The sequence below is a fragment of the Pleurodeles waltl genome, chromosome 4_2 (assembly GCF_031143425.1).
Source record: "Pleurodeles waltl isolate 20211129_DDA chromosome 4_2, aPleWal1.hap1.20221129, whole genome shotgun sequence".
Lineage (NCBI taxonomy): Eukaryota > Metazoa > Chordata > Amphibia > Caudata > Salamandridae > Pleurodeles > Pleurodeles waltl.
The window spans coordinates 141,268,697-141,288,817 of NC_090443.1; the positions used below are offsets into that span (position 1 = coordinate 141,268,697).

Sequence of the window (20,121 nt, forward strand, 5' to 3'; positions counted from 1 at the left end):
CCATGACAATGTCCCAGTCCCCTCGCCCATCCTCGCTTCTAGCACCCGTGCCCAGGACGGTCTGCGCCTTCCCATCTCTCCGCGTTCCACACCCCGCTGCCCAAACTCCCCCACACACCCACGCACACACACAACGGCATCGTCGGCATCTCAGAGGCGGCAGTGTCCCTACCTTCCTTCCTTCAGGCCTGCTTCTATTTCTGCTCCATCTGCTGGACTGAGCTCCCAGTCACAGGCTCTCGCGGCTCCGCTGCCACAGGACCAGGAGCGCTTCTCCCACCATCTCTCCAGCCGCAGGGAACCCCACCGACACACTCACTCTCGCCTTCTGAGCACCGCTACTCCTGCTCTCGCTGGATCTTTTCCATTTTTTTATTAATCAATTCCTCCCCTCCCCTCGCCAGAGGCTGGCCAATGGGCTGCCGACTGCCGGTGAGATGGTTGGTACTGCAGGTAGCCCCGCGCATCCCCCGCGAGCCGTGCATGCTGATGTCATCAAGATGGGATTCAGCAGCGGAGGTGAATCGAGTCCACCCCCTTACTCCCGACTCCCCATGACCCCCCCACACCCCTGATCTCATCTTTGAGAGAGGCAGAGGGGCCGGGAGCGTGGACATCCTGGAATCTTGGACGTAAAAAGGGGGCACCGCGATAGTGGCTAGAGAAGGAAGTGACTGCCAGGGTGCTGCCTCTTCCACATACACTCACCATTGGCATACAGACCTTGGGAGACAGGAGCAGCGGGGCCACCGTCACTGTCACGTCAATCCAAAGTTGGTGCTATAGGCAAATATTCTTCCAGTGGAAAGTGGATACTGGTGGACAGGACACCCATACATTCAAACTCTATCGGAATGCCAAGGGTGAGATTCTGAAGGGAAGAGGAACGTGAAAGATGTAGCCAGTGCATGCTGTTGGCGGCTGTTGTTTTGGTTAAGTAATTGCTTGTATGGGAAGAGCAAGTGATGCGCCCACAATCACAGGGGCCGGCAGCAGATGCAATACTTCTCCTTGAAGCCCCAGTGCAGTCTAAAATTGAATATAAGCTCGCAGAATAGCCTGGAAGACCAACTTTTGAAAGGAGACAAATGGCATCATATTTCCAGACAGACAGCAGCCCATCAACAGTCTTAAATAACTTCAGGCTTCACCTGAGCTCTACAGCTATCAGGGCTCCAGTCTCTTCCCTCAGTTCAGGATCCCTTCTCTTTCTCCCCTGTTTACATCCAGGCATTCTGAACCTATTGTGGCAGTGCATTCTCCTTGGGGTACCTTAATGGACAAGTATGTGGACTGCAGGTAGATTGAAACAGTAATCAAGCGTCATTCATAATCCGGTGCCGGATTTGAGCAACACCATATTGCAGGACGTTTACCACCTCCTGATGACGGGCGGAGTTAAGTACACAACTCTCGACACTACTTGAGTACCTTTCAGCTAAAAAGCCTTCAAAAACCTTCCCTCCCCAGCCAGGCCGGAGCTAATAAAATAGTAAGAGTAAACCGATGACCGAAACAGATTTGCCTCAATAGGTTGAGCTTCTAGATATTTATAATATGCTGCTAAAAACCATGGCATTGTGTACAAAACAGGATGCTTCATAACCACTGGAGATTACTTTGAATCAGACAGACTACTTTGTTCTCTAGAAATAAGAAGCCTTTAGGTCTGAGACAAGACAGGTTGAACAGGGCGAACAGATCAATTATGTCCTATCCAGCCCTCTGAAACCTCTTCTCTCTCTTCCTTTGTCCTCACACCTATCATCTGTAGGACTCTCTTCACGTGAGCCAGAAAGTGTGGCATGTCTATATACCAAGCAAGCTTTTCCATCCTAGGCATGATTCCAGATCCCAATCTGAGCCCTGCACTGTAAGCTCTTCTAATAACAGACATGTCTTTGGCAAGATAGGGGCCACGACAGAACCACAGAAAGATACCATCTCAAATGTTGCCCTAATGACAATCCCACCATTTCAATATTCAGTATTATCCAAAGATGAGGTCTCTTGATGGTTTTAAGATGACAGAGAGAACCAAACAATGTATTCCCTTTTTCATGATTTGGTGAGCCCAATAACATAAATTTATAAGCTTTTCTTCGAAGCAAAGATTGGTTGCCAATACCTTGAAATGTGTCTCAGTAACTCCACCCTTAACATGAATTACCTGAGCTTGGTCAGTTACTGAACTATATTGGTGCTGTATCGGGCTTTTACGAATTATGAAAAAGGACTGCAAATAATCAGCGATAGTCTTTTATCAAGATAGAGCAAGTACCGAGTCCACTACAGTCAAGATTTCACACAAAGCATATGCTTAGTGGTTTCTAGTGAAATTATGTGATTACATATTGATCCTATTAGATGAGGATCTCCTGCTCAACCTATCCACCTTGATCCCTTCGAATCCTGCAACATATGACCTGAGATTCTTAATTTATCGGCTGTAGTAAGTGGTAGTAGGAGGTTTAATGAAGATTCTACTGTAGGTCATACATTTCTCTTGAAAAAGGATGTAATCATTTTGAATTGCCAACATTTTTTAATTAAACTTGAGTACACAGTGAAAAAATCTTGTTGTTGTGCTGCGCAGCGACTTAAGTGAGGATCCTTAGGAAGGCACCATTGTGTAGACAATGTGCTTCTGGAAGAAGCTGCTAAAAATATTCTACCACCAGTTTTTCATAAAGAATATATACCTCACCTAAAACCCATAAAAATTATCGCCTAAATTCCTACTTAAACATAGAAGTGACCACAGCAGACTATGTCCAGAGTGAATTTCTACTTTAGAAACATACTGCTTATTGTTTAAGTTCATGGTCTCCACAACAAGGGTATTGCAGCCCAGAGAAGATGCGTAACCGAAGAGTCACAATCTTGAGGAGATACAAGACTGACGGGGCACAACCTAGAAAGGGTTGAGGCTTAGGAGATGCAGCTTAATAAACATACAAGAGTGAGGTGATGCGGCCTAAAGAGGGTGCTAGATTGAGGAGACACAGCCTAGAGAGGGTACAAGAATGAGGTAATGCGGTCTAAAGTGGGTACTAGATTGGGAAGAAACAGCCTAGATAGGGTACAAGAATGAGGTAATGCGGCCTAAAGTGGGTACTAGATTGAGGAGAAACAGCCTAGAGAAAGTACAAGAATGAGGTGAGGTGGCCCAAGTGGGTAGTCGGTTGAGGGGATACGGCCTAGAGAGGGTACAAGAATGAGATGATGAAGCCAAAAGAGGGTACTTGATTGAGGATACACTGCCTACAGTGGGTACAAAAATGAGGTGATGAAGCCTAAAGAGGGTACTAGGTTGGGGAGACATGGCTTAGAGAGTGTACAAGAATGAGGTGAGGAAGCCCAAAGAGAGTATGAGAGCGAGGGGACACAGCCTTGAGAGTATTCAACACTGAGATGGTGAGGCATAGGTAGGGCTTCGGCCTGCAGGTAACAGTCTAGAGAGGATACAAGTCTAAGGTGAAGCAGTCTAGAGAGGGTACAAGACTTGGGGAACACAGTTTAGAGAGGTAGAAGACTGAAGGTACAGAGCCTTAAAATGATTAAAGTCTGAAGTGACGTAGCGTCTTGAGCGATCAGTACTGCAGTAATACCACCTAAAAAGTATTCAAGTGATGTGGTACAGCAAAGGAAGAGTACAAGACTGAGGGGGTACAGCCGAATTAAGGATCAAGAAGGAGGCGATAAGCCTCACAAGGGTTGAAGATTGCAGTAACACAGCCAAGAGAGTGTATAGGAATGTCACAGCGCAGCCTAGGGAAAATGCAGGTCTGATGGAGACAGCCTAAAGTGGGTACAATAGAGAGGGGACAGGGCCAAGACACAGAGCAACACTTGACGTGAGAAATAAAAGTACAAGAGAAGGTGATGCAGCTTAGAGAAACAGCGCAGAAAGGGTTCAAGACTTCAGTGATGAGACTTAAAGGGAAAACAAGAACGGGGTTCTAGGGCACAGACAAGGTACGTACATAACTGAAATGTCACGGCATAGAAGGGATTCGTGACTGTTTTGTCACTGCCTAGAGAAGGTACTTGATTGAGGTGATGTGGCTTACAGAGGATACAGGAGTGAGAGGACGATGGCTACAAAGAGCACAAAAATCAATAAAACCACTCAAAAGTGGGACCCAAACAGTCTCGAGGGATTTTGTTGATGTTACCTTTAGAAGCAGGGTGGATGTACCCCTGTTGCTTCTTTCTCCCCTAGGTTTGTGATATTTGGTACAAAGAGTGCAAGACTGAGGAGGCAGAGCCTAAAGAGGCCCCCAAAAACTCTTGAATGTGGCCTATGGAGAGCACAAGATAGACGCATCGCCAAATTCTTCTGGGGATACAACACGTTTGTGTTGCTACCTAGAGAGGATATAAAAGATAGGTGACATGGTTTAGAGAGTGAGTAAAAGATGCATACATGACTAAAGTGACAAGGCCTAGAAAGGGCATATGATTAAGGTGATGTGGGCTAGAAAGATTTACAAAACTGAGGTCAAGAGGACTAGAAGGGGCACAAGAATGAGATGACCTAGAAAGAGCACAAGACAGAACTGAGGCCACTTGACTTACAAAAGACACAAGACTAAGGGGAATTGCCTTAGAGAGGACACAAGAATAAGGCCACACGGCCTAGAGAGGGCCAAGACCGAGGTGACTTGACCTAAAGAGGGTCCAAGACTGAGGTAATGTGGCCTAAAAACAGCACAAGACGAAGTTGACGTGACCTAAAGACGGTACAAACTAAGGTGATGCTGCCTAAAAGGGTACAAGACTGAGGTGACACGGCCTAACAAGGTTACAATACTAAAGTGATGCAACCAAGAAATGATGATGCAGCCAGTAAAGGTCACAAGACTGAGGTGACATTGCTTACAGACGGTAAAGGCTAAGGTGACGTAGTCTAGAAAGGGCACAAGACTATGTTAGAAAGGGTACAAGACTCAGGTAACATTTATGTGGTTCTAAGCCCTACAGACGGGACAAAATGGATGTAAAGCGGCCTAAAATTGCAGAAGACTGAGGTGAGATCACTCAGAGAGAGCAGAAGACTAATCTGACATGGCATAGAGAGGGTAAATCCCTCCCCTGCCCATAGCCCTGAGACAGTGTTTTGGGCAGTGCTTGGTGTTTCTTGTACAGTACAGATATAATGTTGTCACTGCTTAAAGTGACTTCAGCTGTCATTTGGCTCTCTGCTCTGATGTCACCTCCGTGGACAAATGAGTCCATCCCGGTACCTGATTGAGGAAGACATTGCCTCTGGTGTGGATTTCAATTGTGTGGAGGGTCCCTTCACGTCCTCAGTGAATTAGTTTCTAAGCACCTGCGGAATGAAGGGGACTGAGGTGGTGCCCAACACAAAGACACTGAAGACACTGAAAGAGGAGCGAAAAGCCATTATAAATTCAGATCCCCTGATAAACCCATTGGGGAAGGGTGGGAAATGAGGAACTGGTAGAGATGGGGAGAGAGAAACTAAGAGTGAGAGGGGGTAGAGAGGCAAAGATGTGGAGGAAGACAGTGAGGGGAGAGCACGGGAGGCAGAGGAAAGCGTGAGAGGGGATGAAAAAGCTAGAAGAAGCAGAGAGATGGAGGGGGAAAAGAGAGAGTCTAAGGGAGAAAGGAGGAAGTGGCGCAGGAAAGAGAAAAGTGGAGGAAGGATAACGAGTGAGAAAGGGATGGAGAAAATGAGCGAGTGGGGGAACGAAGTTCGAGCAAAGAGGGGAGGAAAGAGATGGATGGACAAAGGAAATAGAAAGGGTGGGCGGGAGATGGAGAAGAAACAGATGAGAGGCGAATCAGAGAAAAAGTAAAAAAGTATGCCAGCATCAGAGAGTCATGGCAATGGCATGTGGCAAAACGAACAAAACTACAAAGGTATAATGATGGCAGCAACAAGAAAAACCCAGGAGAAGGTTTAGGGGAAATATCTCCAGACTGCTGCTCCCCAGCCCCAAACAACAGCCCTTTGAAGGAGAGGATAGAAGTTAAGAGAGATCCGAGGAGAAAGGATGGATTCTCAAGTGTGTGTACGCTGTAGCGCACAGCTAGACACGAGTTCATGGAGGCGCTCCACTGGCTCAGGCTAGGCACCCAGATCCAGAAAGCCCTTCCAACCATCTTTGTAGTCCTTCTGGTTCTGGAGATCTTCAAGTTGACACTTGCTAATGGCAAGTGGTTGACAGGTGAGTAGTCCGGGTCTCGTGACTGACTGTGCTATATGCATCTCAGCGACTATGGAGTTTACTACACCAGTGGGGTATTTTGCCGCTAATTATATCCTTATTAAAACTATTGCTCAAGAGACCAGTTGGGTGTTCAGTTTCTTGGACACTAATGTCCCGAGTCCAGTTGAAACGATTCACAGTAACAAAAAGGCACCAGCAGCATACATAGCCTGAGGACTAGTGTCCTCAGTATCCGCAGGCTGGGGCAACTATCAGTGGGCCCCCCATGCAGGGCCGGCTTTAGCGCTAGTAGCACCGAGTGTGACAGTCTTTGTTGCCGTCCTCCCCCAAAAACCTCTATCTCCACGAATTCCACTATCACGCTCCATCAGTGCCCTCATCTAACAAGAGACCTTCTCTCACATGCATTTCATTTGTTTTATAGCGCTACTCAGACCAGTGTAGGGTATCAGAGCACTTTACATGACACACACATTATACAAAGCCAATGACTCGTGTGTAAATCAGTCTACAGGAAGTATTACATGTGACTATGAGGATTATAAAGTTCCATGTCACCAATACTAGTAAGTAGTATTTTTAAGGGTGTTTGGTCTGGAGAAGCACGCACTCAAGATTTAAAACGTACCACAGTGGTTGAGGCTGGCTTTACTTTTTAGAATAAATTAACCCTTTTTAGCGACAATAGGATAATGAAGGACTGGGGGGGGAACCTAACGTTCTAACCCATACCATGCAGTTTGCATGCAGCTCTTTGACGAAAACATTATAGCTCACTGTGCTAGATTAGGGTTGTAACGTATGAACTGCAAGTAACAAAATGATCTGTGAGAAAAGTGATAACCTACTGAGCGAGCCACATAAAATACAGTTTGGTGATTTTCTTTGCAGTAGCAGTGCTTTATTTGAGTTGGTGGTTTCCGGTGCGGGGCACCGGCACTTATTTTTGAGGGCCGGCACTTATGTTTCTGCCTCAAACATTTACTCCGAGGGAAAGAGGAAGGAAGAGGGGGACGCGAACGCGTAACAAGGGGAGAAAGTCGAAAGCTGCAAGAGTGAGCTGAAAGGGCAGGAAGTGGATGTAAATGGATTAAAGAGGCCCAAGATGGCTTCAGGATTACTCTGCCTCAGTTTTCTGTGGGCGCACATTTAATACAGCAGCCACAAGTTTCAGAGGAGCTCTGTGCACCAGCACATTTTTATCTACAAATTAAGCACTGTGCAGCAGGCACATTAACCCTCTGTGTTACTTTATTATGAGTGAAAACAGCCACTAGACAAAACTCTACTCTCTCTCCAGCATGAACATTAATCACCAGAGTTATCTTGACATTTCATTGTTGCCTCAAAACTCCTAAACAGAGAACAAACTGTGCATCTGAAGGTGCTTTTTAAACTCATTAGATGCCCGCCAGTTTTGTGCCAAGTGCGGCTTCACCAGTCACACCACCCTAGAGCCATCCCTGTCCCTATTACACATCATTTGGGCAGCTGCTTGCAGGACATAGTATATGGGCATCTTCTCGTCACACAGAGAGCCTGTACAGCAAGCCAGAAAACAGATACAATCTATAGATAGCTACGTCCCTAGAGAATAGACAGCATGTAAGCTACTGTCCATGGAACACACAACTTGTGGGCAGGGTCCCACTGAAAATTACTGGGTCTGTCTTGTGGGCACTTGTTATGGAACACATAGGCCCTCATTACAACTTCCGCCCGCCAAGTTGTAATCGCTGCGCGGCCGCCAATGCGGCCGCACTCCCGCAGTGGCCATTTCGACATCCCTGCTGGCTCGGCGGGCGGAAACCGAGTTTCCGCCCGCTGGCCCAGCGGGGATGACGCCCGCAACATGGGAGCTGGCTCCAAATGGAGCTGGCGGTGTTGTGGCGGTGCGACGGGTGCAGTTGCACCCGTCGCGCTTTTCACTGTCTGCTATGCCAACAGTGAAAAGCTTCATGGGGCTGTGCCAGAGGGGAGCCTGCACTGCCCCCTTTCCGCCAGCCTTTTCATGGCGGTTCCTACCGCCATGAAAAGGCTGGCGGGAGGGGGACTCGTAATCCCCTCGGCAGCGCTGCAAGCAGCGCTGCTCTTGAGGATTAAATCCGCCAGGACCAACGTGGTGGAAAACCGCCGGTCCCGGCGGTGCGAGCACAGCGCTTCCGCCGCGGTCGTAATGCCCAAGATTGCACCGCCAGCCTGTTGGCGGTGCAATCGACAAAACAGCCCTGGGCGTCTTTGACCACCAGGGTTGTAATGAGGCCCATAGTCTGTGAGCGGCTAAGCAAATATAAGCAAATATTATAAACTCAACTGGAAGAGCTGTCTGTAAAGTATAAATAAAGCTTGCAGGGAGCTGCAATGCCTTTGGGCAGCTGCTTCTGGAAGGCACTGCCTGTGGACAGCTGTCTCTAAAATGCAAAACCTGTGGGCAGCTTTTCTGGAAAGCATTGCCTATGGACAGCTCTCTCTGGAATGCAACGCCAGTCGACAGCTATCTCTAGAATGAACTGCTTGTGGACATATGTCTCTGGAATGCAATGCCTTTTGGACAGCTGTCTCTGGAATGCACTGCCTGTTGGCAGCTCTCTCTGAAATGAACAGCGTGTGGACAGCTGTTTCTGGAATGAACTGCCTGCAGACATCTGTCTCTGGAATGCACTGCCCGTGGGCAACTGTCTCTGGAATACACTGCCCGTGGGGAGTTGTCTCTTAAATGCACTGCCCTTGGGCAACTGTCTCAGGAATGATTGCCCGTGGGTAGCTGTCTCCAGAATGAACTGCCTATGGCTAACTTTATCTGTAATGCACTGCCTATTGGCAGATGTCTCTTTATTGCACTGCCTCTGGGCAGCTGTGCCTGGAATACACTTTGTGTTGGCATGTGTCATCTATCTCTGAAATGCACTACCCATGGGTAGCTGTCTCTGGAATGCATGGAATTCACAGCCTGTGGATGCTGTCTCTGGAGTGCACTGCCCATGGACAGCTACCTCTGGAATGCACTGCCTGTGGACAGTTGTCTCTGGAATGCACTGCCTGTGGGCAGCATGTCTCTGAAATGAACTACTAGAGGGTAGGTGTATTTGGAATACACTGCTCGTGGGCAGTTGTCTTTGAAATACATATTGAACAGTTGCCTCTGGAATGCACTGCACTTGGACAACTGTCTCTAGAATGCCTGCTCGTTGGCAGCTGTCTGCAGAATGCACTGCCTGTGGACAGCTGCCTCCTGAATGAACTGGGTAACTGTATCAGGAATGCACTGCTCTCTTCAGAATGCAGTGCCACTGGGCAACTGTCTCAGGAATACAATGCCTGTGGGCATCTGTCTCTGGAATGCACTACCTGTGGATAACAGTCTTTGGAATACACTGCCCGTAGGCCGTTGTCTCTGAAATGCACTAAGGACAGCTGCCTCTAGAGTGCACTACCCATGGGCAGCTGTCTTTGTAATGCACTGCTCTTGGGAAACTGTCTCTGGAAAGCGCTGACCGTGGTCAGCTGTCTCTGGATTGCACTGCTCAGTGGGCAGTTGTCGCTGGAATGCACTGCACATTGGCAGCTGTCTCTGGAATGCACTACCCGTGGCCATCTGCCTCTGGAATGCAAAGCCATGGGATGCTGTCTCTGGAATGCACTGCCTGTGCGCAATTGTGTCTGAAATGCACTACCTGTGGGCAGCTGTCTCTGGAATGCACTGCCTGTGGCCAACCTGTTTCTGGAATGCACTACTGGTAGGTAGCTGTCTCTGTTATACACTGCCCATGGGCAGTTGTCTCTGAAATGCGCTGTGGACAACTGTCTCCATATTTCACTGCGCGTGGGCAGCTGTCTTTGGAATGCCTGCTTGTAAGCAGCTGTCTGTGGAATGCACTGCCAGTGGACAGCTGACTCCTGACTTAACTGCCTTTGGACAGCTGTCTCTGGAATGCAATGCCAGTGGGTAACTGTCTCTGGAATACACTTACTATAGGTACTGTTTCTTGAATACCCTGCCTGTTGGCAGCTGTCTCTGAAATGCAGTACCTGTGGCCATCTGTCTCAGGAAGGCACTACCTGTGGGTAGGTGTCTCTGGAATACAGGGCAGTTGTTTCTGAAATGCAATGCCGGTAGGCATCTGTCTCTGGAATGCTCTGCCAGTGGATAGCTGTCTCCGTAATGCACTACTCATGACCAACTGTCTCAGGAATGCATTGCCTGTTTGCAGTTGTATCTGGAAAACATGGCAGTTGTTTCTGAAATGCACTGCCTGTGGGCAGCTGTCTCTAGAATGCACCGCCCATAGCCAGTTGTCTCTAGAATGCACTGCCCGTTGACAGCTGTCACTGGAATGCACTGCCCGTTGACAAGTACCCTGCCAGCTGCAGTGCACAGGCCAGGGGAGGAGTGAACTGCCAAGCAGCAAGGTAAATGCAGCAGGACGAACTGCTGTGCCGCCGGGGACGGGTGACGAGTGACTGGTGCTGCCACTAGGACTGGGCTGGTGCCCCCAAAAGCTCAAAAGCCCTGACAAGGCCTCCACAAGGCTGCGCCGCGGCCATACTCCACAGAGGCAAGGAGACAATTGTGTTGCTGACGTCATGGCCGCCACAGGCTGCGCAAGAGAGGCTGCAGAGTGGGAGCATTGAGGTGACTTGTCGGGTCCCTCTGACTATTTCAGAAGAAAGGGCCAGCAAAGCTGCGACTTGTTTCGCAACAAAAGGCACAGTGTGCCTTGCCACACGCCTCACACTGCTCATAGTGCTCCAGTGCCTCCGGCGCCTCTACTGCCTTACTGTCCGGGGCAAGTGATGCTGCGCTACCGCGAGAGCCAGAGGAATGAGCCGGAGAGGGCGGAAATAGCCAGACTAGGTCTATGGTTTGGTTTGCTTCTCTCCAGGAGGTCCCCCGCATTGTCACCTGACACGTTGGCAAACATGTCTACAACAATGATTATAACTTATAACTACAACTGCAACTATAACCCAGCGTCACCTCCAGCAACGAGCAGCAACAAACGGGTTTCTCCCTCCGAACAAGGGCAGAGAGAAACACAAGGACCCGTAGCTCACTCCTCCTGGTGGCTCATGACAGGGTGCAGAGCTTAATGAAAAGAGAGAAGGCTGATCAGTATAAGTAGGGAGGTTGTGCGAAGGGGGGCAAGGTGAGGCTCCATCCCAAGCCTCAGCATGAGCCGCAATGCCAGAGACAAACGATCTTACACCAGAGGGAGGAGCAGCCTCAAGGCCCCTGCACAGGACATGTCAGAAGGAGAATGTAGGAGACAAGCCAATCCAGGAGTACTTCACTCCTTGGGGGAAAAAAACAGCAGCCCGATGACTCAACAAAAGAAGGGATTCTTCCCGCTGTGGGAATATTGAAACACCAAAAGGTGGTGCAAAAGTGGTGCACTCTAGGGGTTCGCCAGCAGCCTGAAGTCCACAAGGTCATCACCCAGGTATCTCAGTGCTGGGGGGCCCCAAGCGGAATAAGAGGGGATCTGAGAGTTCCAACCATCATTGAAACCCAACCTCAGGTTCTAAGGCCTGAGTGGCCCTGCAAATGGTTGTCAGGAAATTTGCAGGGTGAGCATACAGCAACCACTAACCGATCACCCATGGTGACAGATCGGAAGAACTATATTGATGCCGGGATAACGTCTACGCTGCATGTCTCAAGCGGCCAACAGAATTTGCTTAGCTACTTGCCGACCTCAAAGGACAGGGGTTTGCAAAGCCTCATCTTCTGCCCAATGTACAGATCACAGGGTCCCTGGATTGTCCTCTAAAGGGGTAACCTAGTGAGGATTTATAACTCAATTCAGGACTTAGAACAAGTAAAGAGCAAAGATCTAGAATGCGTAGCCTTCATAGCCACAGAAAAGGGTTAGCTAAATGAGAGCACGGAGGTACGTTTCGGTAATCAGAAGATCGTGCAGTTGCTATTGTCAAAATCTGAAGTGCTCGAACACAATAGTGTGAAATACCTGTCTATTCTTAACCTGCAAAAGAGCAACGAAACAGGGGGCTGTGCCACTACAATAAATAATACGGCAGATAACAGGAGTTCAGTCCTGCACCGTGCCAAGAGCACAGCATTGGCTTGTGCCCCAATATCAAGGGAGTTTTCAATTGCCGAAGTGAAGATACTGCAAGGTAGCTGGTCTACAAAATGACGAGACCTTCAGACGTGAAACCATTAACCCTCAGTCTTGACATAGGTGGAATGCTCAGGGACAGGGCCACATTCTGTAATGCAAGGAAAACCCAGATAAAACATAGCCCATTCGATAGTAAGCTTGGCAACACAAAGTTAATATCTTGGAATATAACTGGAGCCAATAAACTGGCACAAGATCCAAATCTGGAATACTTCCTGCAAAATTTAGACATTATATTGCTGAGAATCCCCTATCTGGGTATCAGAAATTCTCAAGCCAGGAGAAAAGGTAAAACCAAAAGATCATACAAAAGGAGGCTTCTCAACCTACATAACAATGAGCAGCAAATCCTTTAATGCAAGGAAACTTGACCTGAAGCCCACCCACATGTTAGTTGTTATCACTGAAAACTGGTCATAACGACCAATATCAATTCCCATTATAAGAATAAACATTTATGTCAATCATAATATTGTCCAAAAACGTTTAGAAATACACAGAAAATAAATTATTAAAACTAAGAGCTTTGTATGGGGATACTCCCTGGAACATCACTGGAGATTTTAACTTAAACATGGCCAACTACAGCAAGTGAACCATTAGAGAAGGTGCCTAGGATCAAAGATTGGGAATTCCAACACATGTATCACACTCCATGTCCATCGACAAATGTGATCACACCCTTGTAACAGTTATGGAGGCCCTAAGGCTGAGGGCCCTTAATGGCAAATTTCCCAGAGAACTGCTCAATAAATGACTCATAAATCTAAGAAAACGAAGTCAACCTTGGATAACACTGTCGCTCCCACAGTGACATTTCATCACATACAGGACTTTCACATAGAGGTAAGATATTAGAGTGACCATCACCCAAAGATTACAACAATATCAAATAACAACCAGTATGCGGATCATATGAAAAATCTTGGAGAACAGGACCCAGGGAGCCTTTGCCTATGCATAAGATGGTCAACACTATCCATGAACAAATAAGAGACAAGAAAACCAGCCTATCAACAGTTCAAGGGGTAAACTCGGTTGCGATTTCCAACTTGGAGGCCATGCTGATTTCACTGAGAAAACAACTGGGTCCTCAACCAAAGCAGCCCCCCAAGCCGGGAACAGACAAAAAGCTATGATACAGGCAGGCCTTAAAGCAACACAGGCAGCAACTCAACAAAGCAGCCAAGCTTCTAAAGTCCCAACACTAGGAAAGCACCAATCTGAGAAGTTTTTTTTTTTTAGAATTAAGAAAGAAATACAAGAAGGCGTTATAGGAGACCAAGCAAGACCACATGGACCAGGAGTGGATCAGAACTGTGAAGGCTTGTTAGGGAAAGAACAGCAAGCCGCTTTGATCCATTATTTTTCAACTCAAGCGAGGAATCACTGGACTCTAGGCAACACTATGTCAGAGAAAGCTGATGAATTACCCTCAAATACATGCTTCAAGGTACCCCTTTTACACTTTGGGGAACAAAAGATAGAAGGAAGACTACGGCTCTGTAGAAGCAGCAGCACCCCTGGCACAAATGGCCTTCCTGCAGCAGTATTCAAAGATGACCAAGCTTTCTGACCCAGCCAACTATGCAAACTGTACAAGGAAAATAAAGTACAAGACTCATGGAAAGTGGCAATTATACAACCCACCTATAAGGGCCCCTGCAGGAACCCAGACAGTCACCATATGATATTACCACAAAAAATGTGTGGGCTTACTGCTAAAGAACATGGAAGCCTGGGCCACAAATTCAAACTTAATCCTGCTAAATCAAACTGGCTTCCGCCTATCATCGAACATCTCTGACAACCTCACGACCTTGGCAATTGTAGCAGAGAAATACACTAGGAAGAAAGTAGTTCTGTATACCTGTTTTGTTGACCTATCCAAAGCATTTGACTCGGTTGACAGGCACCGGCTGTGACGAAAGTAGAAGACTGGACTATTCCGCCAAATTTGCTAAAAGGAAAATAGCTCTTAAAGTCTGAAAACTGGGCCAGGGTTATGATCAGCGGTAACAGGAGAGTAACTTCCAAAATTCAAACAGAAAGAGAGGTATCAATCAAGGCTGTCTGTTGGCCCGACTTTATTCAATCTATACCTGGCAGACCTGTATGTGCAACTGGACTCCACAAGCTCCCATCCTCCTAAGATGGGCCAACTGCTAATCACCTCATTGCTACATGTAGACAACATCGTCTTATTGAATCTTTCAGGCACTGGCTTGCAAAACATGTTCAACTCCTTCCATCAGTATTGCAAGGCAAATGAACTACTAGTGAATGTGGAGAAAACCAAGGTAGTCATCTTTGGAAAGCAAGTAGTTAAGAAAAAGCAATGGCCTTGCACGGACTGTCTAGCAGCCAGAAGAGGCAGCTATAAATATCTAGGCGTTAGCTGCAGTGTCGCTGGTCTCACTGTCTGCACTTAAGCACCGTGGAACCAAGAATGGCATCTCAAATTGTACTCTTACAAGTCTTGTCAACCAAACTGCAAAGTCCAACCTGGGGTCCACTGCTTACCATATCAAGGCAAAGTTCTTACCAACGCGGTCATATGGCTTGGAAATCTTTCCTGGCAAGTTTGCTAACTTCTTGAATGCCGCACAGAGCAAAGCCTTTCGCCTCATTTTTCTACTACCCCACAGTACTTCGCCTGCTCAAATCAGGATGGAATTTGGAGTCTTGGACTAAGAGCTGGCTCTAGAGGGAGCCTTTCTCAAATAAACCACACTGTTGAGGCATGCAAAGCCAAATTCACTCAAAGCCCTGATATGGCAAGAAATTGGTTTTAACACACACCCAAATTCAAACATGTGGTCGGAGAGACTTGAGGCAACAGTTAAACATCTGCATGTTGGGAATCCCTGGCAAGCCTACCACAAAGTTTTCAAGCAAGCATTGAACGAACAATATAAGCAGCTCTCCTGGCTTAACAATAAAGTTAAATTCAGACAATGCTCTCACGCATGGATGACCATCAACACCTACCAGGATCCAGCTGTCCAGCCGTACATGGTCGCCTTATTTAAAAAAAGCACCTAAAAATAAAAGTGTTCCACAACAGGCTTGGTCTGCTTCCTTCTCTCGATGCAGCCGCAAAATGGGTTCAACCCTTAAGCTTCAATGGATGCAGGCTTTGTTCATAACCTGGGGAGGACTTCCTGCACGTACTTTGCATATGTCCAGTTCTACTTCCTTGGCATAAAATTTACCTTTGAAACATCTTAAACGCCAATGGTATCAGGACCTGCTGCCATGCAATCCTGTTCTGTCTAAATGGGCTGACATCTCAATACATGGCATGTTTCGCTAAATACATTTTACAAGTGGACCGCCTGATTAAGCAGGCCTTAAACAATGAGGATGGAAGTATGAACCAGGCAGATAAACAAAACTGCTGCTATATGTCTGACCTTTTCTGTCTGATTGACAATCTGCCCTGCACTTTAACTTCCCATTGATTCCCTATCCTCTCGGACTCCAGGCTTCTGAGCTAACATGATAAAACAGTGGGCTACCCTTACAATGCAGAACTCTTAGATCTGGTGGGGTTTTGCGGTTGTCTAAACCCCCCTCCCTTCCTTATCCCTCACAATAGCAAGTTCTGTAAAATGTACATGTAAATGGTTTGGACAGTTCTCTTGCCTCTTAGTCTATTTTTAATCTTGCATTTTTCTATTTAATGAACTGTCTGTGTACTTTTTCTTTTAACTCTTTGTTTTGTATATGATTGCAATGGTTTTTAGTAATCATACAAATAAAATAATCACTTCAAAAAATAACACGGCGTCCAGTTGGCAGAGTTTTTGTGTACTGGTCATCATGCTGGAGGTTGGGAAGCCAGGTAGCACCCAGAGTGGAGTGAGCGCAGAGCACCCTACATGAGACAGTGAACCATGTGCAGCCCTTCAGATATAGTCAGCCCTCTCCAACCACTGTACAGGAAGTGAAAGATCCTGGCTACAAAACGGCATTGTGAACTGGAGTAATGGAAACAGGCCATTAACCATGTAGCAAGGGGACTTAGGGGACCCAGCAGCATTCCCTATGTGCACAGGTGCACAAACAGAGTAGGTACTCTACGACTCCATCGCAGTGACTGTAGGGAAACCAGCAGAATCCCCTATGTGCACAGCTGCACTAACAGGGCAGGTTCACTCAAGGGTTCCAGTGCAAGGATTGCAGGGGAAAACAGCAACATCCTCATCTTGCCAGGACTGAAATTAGAACCGTCCAGCAGAGGCAACGCAAATCGCAAATCTCGACAGGAGGGACAGGCTGGGGAGAGAGGGGAAGGGGTTCGGGGGAAGGGGGGAATAAAAACCTAACTGTTTCTGCTGCCACCGCCGGCTGCCTTGATTCTATTCCATCAATGGTGTTGCTGTCCCAGCAGTCCCTGGGACACCAGCGCAGGTTCCCAATGCAATCCTGGCACTAGCCTCATTCTATAGCTAGCATGAGAGCAGCATCAGGATTGGTCTGCCACTCGGGCAATGCACTGGGGTCTATGCAGTTTCTCCAACCAGGCTGTGTTAGAGGAACCTAAGTGCGCATGTCAGTTTGGCTGGCCTACTTTGTGCACTGACTCCACTCTTTCTCCTCCCCCTCCCATGGACCAGCCCCACCCCCTCCCTGCAAATGATGGCTGAGCCAGCAACTGGAAAATAAAACAATACTGAAATATTGTTTTATTTTTTCAGACCCTGGCTCAGCCAGTGGGGCGACACTCCCTTGCCATTGCGAAGGAGCCACCCCGGAACCGTCTCTTGCATATGCAGCTCTCAGAGATCACTTCCGAATAAGTTTGAAAATTCAAACCAACAGTGCTTGGTATTTGCCTGTGTTTGCAGATGGTGGGCATTGGCACTCATTTTTGGAGGTTGGGACTTATTTTTCATCTTCAGACTTTGACTCAAAGTAAAAGAAAGGGAGAAAAGGAGAAAAAAAGGAGGACGAGAACGATAGGGAAAGATTGACCAAAGGAGAAAACCGAGATGAGAGTGAACCTACAAGATTTAAACAGACATTAAGAGGCATGAGTGGAATCCAGACTGGGCAGACTTGGTATTAGGCATTCCAGCTTGTGACAGCGCAAGATACGGGTACTTAAGAAACATCTGGGCCGCTGCACATACGTTTTTACCAAGTAACCACTGCGCCAATCGCAGGACGTTCCCTTAAACTTTCTTTTGAAAATCTATCTTTTCGAAGCCAATGTACAATCCACCCCAACGGCTGGAATGCCCTGGGCTGCTGCTGTGCTTTACAAATTCTCGCTCGATTCATTCACTCATTTCATCCTCGCTCCGCGATGCCTCAATTCAAACATCTGTTATTTCAATGTTTGCGAAGGAAACGGAAATATCCAGTTCAAATTTTGGGAAATGCATTCGACAGAACATCTACCTACCAGTTGATCCTGGGTTGGACAAGGCCTGCATTCACTTAGAATGAATGATATCCAGACTGCAGCTCCGATCCGTTGTATGGAATAAGTGAGCTGATAGAGGGGGCAGAGGACCCTACCGCTGGAGCAGAAAGGGCCAGGACAGGGATGAGCAGTTCCGCAACGGAAGAGCTGTGTGTGGGTGCCAGTACTTCAGTATTATCAGGGACTACGTTAGTAGGTGAGGAAATAAGTGCAATGAAGCTGGTGAAGACCGAGAATACATGGGGATCCTGCAGTTCAGAACTGAGGGTCACTGAGAAGAGCTGTGTGTGTATGAGGGGGTCAAAGGCTGCAGCAACTCAGGCCCGATGTGCTTTGGCAGAGACCGGCAGGCAGAGTACCTACACTGGGAAGAGGTGGCTAACGGTCCTCACACAGCTTACCCGCAGTGTGTGCTACTCTTCCACTAGGGCCCGCATACAGCGCCAGCAACGCACCGCAGTTTTACCAGCAGCACCGCAGCTACTCTTCCACTAAGGCCCGCGTGCAGCTCCGCCAGTGCACGGCCTGCCATTGTTATGCGGACGCACGTGCGCCCCTCTCTCTTCCAGAGCACCTCGGGGCTGCAGGCTGCCCGCTGCCCCAGTCCGTGCCACTGCAGGTCGGGCCGTCCAGGGAACGCCTAACGTCTCGCTCCGACACCCGCGCCCGCGCTGGCAGTTCACCTCACGTTACCCGGCAGCAGATAGGCAGGTCAGGTCTGAAGTTCTCTGGGAATGCTGGTTTGGGGCTCGGAAGTGAACCTTGGGGCAGGGGTGCCGCAGTACACGCCCAGCGGGCCCCACTCCTGGCCTCTTGTGCTACTTCAGCAGTTAGCTCCTTTGGGGTTCGTGTTGTTCTGTCAGTCTGGTTGTAAGCGAATCTTTGTTGGACTGAAGGTTTATTAGGTCACATCTCACTGTATTTGTGTTTTCATCTGCTGTTTTCTGTCTAAGGATACACTTGGGTGTTTTTTTTTTTTTTTTTTAAATATTCGCCGGACCCACGCCTTTGGTATTACAAAGTGAAAGGAATTTTTAAGTTTGTAATCTGTGTGCATATGATTATTTGCTTCAACTAACTAAAAACAAACAATGCATGGGTGATGGATTAAAAAGATTCGGCCGCTTTACACGGTGTAGTTTAACTTCAACAATTCCGACCTGTAACAATACTGAGTCTATAATTGCAACTACCTGTATATCATTAAAGTACACCCACACATAGAACTACAGGTTCTTAACTTCACATCTTCTTACCTTGACCATGCAGTGGTAGTCTGTAATGTGACCACAATAATGTTGCAGGTTGATAGTTCTGTAACCTCTCCCACCCACCCTGCATGCTGTTTAAAGTTCAAGCTATTGGGCAAACAGATCTACCAGAATGGGCTTAGTTATTTTAATATGCAGTAAATGATGATTCAAATGGATTTAGAAATTAAATTATGGTTCGATGACACTTGCATAATAGTCGTCCACAGACTTCATAGTCGCACAAATACAATTACTCCAGTGACTAAGACTAAATGTATCAGGACATAAGCATACACAACATAAAATATATGGTAATCAGTACGCACTTTGATTCAAATGAGCAGACAATAAAGACTTGTGGCAGATTTAATTTTCATGATTATACAAATAGAATTTATAGCTTGAGTGCTCTGTGCCCTAGTAAGCCCACACATTGTGCAAATAAAGTGAAATATTTAAAACAAGAGATTAGTCGCCAGAAATATGTAATCCTGTCATTGGCCTAACAAAATAACTTTTAAATATGAGTTAAGCCCACTGTCTAGTTGGTTGTGTCAATGTTTCAATCAATGAACAGTCTCAAGCTCTTCATCAGGACCAAAGGCTGAGTGAGAGTAACTGCCCTTGGTATTTAAAGAATAAAATTAAATTGTAACGAGGTCTTTAAAATACAAGACGAGTATGATCTGGACACACAGTGGCTGTAACTATGATGGTGTCCAAAACAAAGGCTTGAAAAATCCTGGCGAAGTACAACAATAGGTACTGGTGGAAGTGTTGTGGATAACACAATGAATGACAAAGTGGGGTTGTCTGTGAATGAAGAAGGTGCTACTTGAGGCACATGACTGATGGTCAAATATATTCTGTATTCACGTGTCAGGGCAGTGAAACGTGCTGAAAAATGTGACGTGAGTTATCAGTAAAGATGTAAAGTTGGAGATAAACCAAACTTATAAAAGCATTCGGTAATACAAAATGCTAACCGAATTGCAGAATAGAGGACAGCACTGTAGGCGAATCGAGGCAGGAACGTTATGGTAGCTTCACAACATAGCATAAAGTACTAAATTCGAATTCGGTTCACTGGG

General features: G+C 47.1%; 1 protein-coding gene across 3 annotated transcripts in view; it reads right to left on the reverse strand.

Moving 5' to 3' along the window:
- The window catches only part of MAP3K12 (mitogen-activated protein kinase kinase kinase 12), a 291,349-nt gene that overhangs the window by 152,295 nt on the left and 118,933 nt on the right, over positions 1-20,121 (reverse strand). The window contains exon 1 of one of the 3 annotated variants that reach the window (XM_069230971.1): positions 173-319. The exons of the other annotated variants lie outside the window; for them this stretch is intronic. The gene's annotated coding sequence lies outside the window, so the exon portion shown is untranslated. Of the gene's footprint in view, positions 1-172; positions 320-20,121 lie in introns of those variants that run through there. 3 annotated transcript variants of the gene reach the window in all.